Source organism: Alligator mississippiensis, chromosome 5 (assembly GCF_030867095.1).
Source record: "Alligator mississippiensis isolate rAllMis1 chromosome 5, rAllMis1, whole genome shotgun sequence".
Lineage (NCBI taxonomy): Eukaryota > Metazoa > Chordata > Crocodylia > Alligatoridae > Alligator > Alligator mississippiensis.
The window spans coordinates 61,222,383-61,226,536 of NC_081828.1; positions in this window are offsets into that span (position 1 = coordinate 61,222,383).

Here is a 4,154-nt window from a genome sequence, read left to right on the forward strand (position 1 = left end):
TAATAAATTTATCCTTGCAATATTCCTTTGGGGTTAGCTGGTGGTATTTTGTATAAATGGAATTAGGGTAAAATTATCAGCAGACTATGGGATTGTGTCCCTGTGAACAGGAACACGCGTTTCCCCAGAGACTAATGGCAGCGGCACATAGTTGTGCCAATGCTTGCTGTCCTTGGGGCATGATCCTGCATATGCTCTTTGTTGAGCAGCAGATTGCCCTGGGTGGTGTTACCAAATTTGCCCATTACTTTGGGGTGTGCTCATTTATTAGGGATAGTTTCTAGGGTCTTGGTGATTCTGTCAATGTGCTGCTTGTGTTACTATATGGAGCTGTATTTCTCCCTTCTGCAAACCCTCACCCCCAGTGGAGCTATCTTGCAGGACTCAATCTCAATGGGACTGGGTTCCTCCAGTCACCAAATCAGTCATACACACAAACACACACAAATTAACGTGGCACGCCTGATCTGGCCGGGCTGATCAGCATGGACAGGCTGACACCCTCATATGCCAAGAATCAGTTCATAAGAGCAACAATAAAATGCAGTCAGACACAAGCACACAGGTAAACAGAATCCCTCTGGGTGTCCAGCTGACACCCTCATGGGCCAGCATTCAGTTCATAAGGGCACGTCTGAGTCAAACTGGGTCAATCAGCCTGTACAAGCTGATCCCCTTATGTGTTTCAAACTCAGCACGTCCCAATCTTTGGCCTCTTGATGAGCAAACCCCACAATAATTTAGGCTTCACAGGGATCTTTAGCATAGGTAAAAGAAGCGTTGCTGCAGAGCACAGGAGGAAAAAGAAGCAGAGAAGGAAAAATATACCCAATTACTACCAGTTTGCCTATAAAAGTTATTTATTGCTAAGCATATGAAATATATAATAGTACTAGTAGTAATAGACATGCAAAAGAAAAACAAGCACAAACAATGACAATACTACCCTGGTTTCACTAAGTATTTGGGGAAACTTAGCTCAAGCTTAACTGATACAGTTCAGGTTCAGAAGTTTATGCCTAGAAAGAAGAGAGAACGCTGGGAATCTCACCGAGTCCACGGTACCCAGGCTGCAAAGCTGACAGGCACAGTCCGTAGCACAATTCTTCAAGAGAGAGACGATCTGTTCTTCCAGCGTCCCAAGAACGACAGGGGATGGTGTCAGCACAGGAGTTTTCTTCTTCTTCTTCTTTCTTTCTCCTTTTCTTTCTCCCTGCTTCTTCTTCTTCTTTCTTCTCTTTCTTCTTTTTTTAAGCACACACACTTACAGATTTTTATACCCTCAGTTCAGCTGCTTTGAAGCACCCTCAGTAGTGTAAATCATTGTCTTTTCTATTGACAAGGGGTTATCTGGTTTGGACCATCTCAGGAAACTGATTGATAATCAGGAAACACTTAAGATAAGGGAGTAACCCAAATACTTGGGAGCCAGCTTGAGATTCCTATGGATGGCAGATATCCTGATGGGATATCTCATGGTTTCTTCAGGAACAATAGATAGCTTGCAGTATCAGGATTTTGGATTTTTACTTGTTGTGCACAAGCCTCAGCTTAGCATGACTTTTCCAGATTTTACTATAGTCTTTTAACAGACTTAAAGCAATTATTGGGGTGCTCATAACCTTTTGTGGAGAGGACTCCCACCAGTCGTCTCGGGAAAGATACGACAACACCTGGGATTAGGGCTCCAGCAGGCTGGATGCTGTGATGAACCCTTAACCATTGTTCAAATGTTGCCCGTACCCCCTCTGACTCGGTCTCTTGCCTCAGCATTCCCTAACCCGGCAACCGAGTTTTAGTCAATCAAGTTTAAATAGGCCTCCCATAGTGGGACCGGGGAATGTACGGCCCGAGATGCCTATTAAACTTAGAGCTGTGTGTGTGTGTCTGGGGGGAGAAAAGTCCTTAGCAAATCCAGATTAGAACTGGTCTAATAAATGCTGAGCTGGGTGTGTGTGAACATGGGTTAATTAACATTGGAAGCACAGATTCCCCATCACGCAGCGCTCTCCTGCTTCTCTGGTCCCAGAATTCATTGCAGTCTCTGCTTCAGGCTTTCTGTTCTCCATCTCTCATGTAAATGAATGGTCATCTGGTTCCATCTCGGATGCAAATGAGACCTAGGGCAGTTGTTTCACTCTTATCACCCTTATCTGGAGAGTTTTAGGTGCGTCTCTCACTGCATCTTAATCAGTTTCGTTTATGTAGAGGAGGGGGGGGGGGTGAGTCCTTTGTGAGTCAGACAGACTGCATCCTGTGCCAGGGTTGCCCAAGAATACAGAGCTGAGGCGTAACAGTGGGGTAGGAGATTCTGAGGCCAGCACCTGGACTGGCCGCAGCAGCCATACCTAAGGTTCTGGAGCCTCCTGGGGCTGCAGTGGCAATCTGGGCACATGGAGCCTAGTGGGCAGCTGGAGTTTGGCTCTGGCCAACCAGGCTCCAGTTTTGGGTAGTCCACACTGCAGCCACTTTTTTTTTGGTGTGTGTTTTTTTAGATACTGCGATGTCCTAGTATTTAATTTTGGCTCTACACTGCAAATATGCAGCACAGATAACCTTTTGACATGCACTGTGTGCATTTTGTGGCACCTTAGAAGCTTTGAGGCACCTTAGAAGCCTTGAGGCACCACAAAGCACATTCCTACTCATCTAGATGTGCCCTGGGTGTCCAATTTGAGCCACCCAGAACCCGATTTTTTAGAGTACTTTGTATTGTATGGTACTTCATATATTAAAAAACCAGCTCACGTTAACCTCAGTTGAGCTGTACATACACATCACTTTTGCCCAACAGATCACAGATATAGCTCATTGTCAATACTGCCCACAGGTGCTACATCAGGCTAGATGATTAAGGCAGGTCAGTTTCTGCAATTATCAGCACATAAAGGGCACAGCATTAATTCCAACTAGCTTTGACTTTCCCAACCCAAAAGGATAAAATATCCATTTATACTTGATTTATCCATCTATGGTCTTTGACACAAGATCTGGGCAAAGCTCTAACTCAGACTTCTAGATCCACAGCAAGACTCTTTAGTTACTCTAGCCCCAAACCACCCTGTGGATTTAATACTTCTATACTGCTATACATCTTCACAAGTTACTATCTCATTTGTGCATGCTTTTTGGATGGCATCTAAGGGAATCTAGTAATACATAAAAATGTACATTAGCCCTTGAAATGACTTTGCAAGAGCTAAGAGGAAAAAAAAACCCCTATGAACTTTGATAGGACCATAGTCACCTCTATCAGCAGAAAGGTTCCCAGTAACTTCAGAGGAATCTACTGAAACTGGTGTCAAATAAGTTAATCTTGTTTTGCAGCATGATGTTAATATGTGTCATATTCTAGTGCAATACAGTTAAATGTGCTAATGACTGTGTTGAAATAAGGGTAAATTACATTTGCTATGATGTAAACTCCACTAGTAAAAGCCAAGGTTTATATCTACAGTTATATCTCCAAAGCTGAAGTTCTTCAGATGGAATTAAAAAATTACTAACAACATTGTGAATTGCACTATAATAAATAAGAGTATAGTGTTGATTTTCTACATTAAACAAATTAGCCCTAACAAATTTAAGGATTAATTGCTATTGATTCAAAAATCAACATGCAGCAACATTAAAACTATACATGTTGTCTACCGTTATCAATATTCTTCAATTTAAAATGGAATAAAGCGGGACTGAAATAACATCTTCCTTAGTTCTTAGAAACAACATTGTTCATCATGATATTTGTAGTCTCTGATTAAAACAATTAATGGACAAATTCTTTTTTCCACAGAAGTTAATAAGTTTTGTCCTTCACTTTAGTGTGAGTAAGACCAATTCAAAGCCTACTGAAGTGCGGAGAAGGACTCCTATTTATTTTAGCATCCTTTACATCTAACTGTAATAGTTTAAAGCTTTCAGTTCTAGTATTAATATTTTAATGTGGCCAGATATTTAAAAAATCTCAAGACTCATTCTGGTGTCTAAAGAAGCTCTTTTAAAAATGTATCCTCCAACACTGGTGCTGAGTTCTTTTGAAAAATGAAACTCATTACACTTAGAGTTAAGGATCTGGATTTTAGAAGTGCCTATGAATGATGACATTAAATATTATCCTTAAAATGGGGACATGCTAGTACAAGGATTAAAGCTGA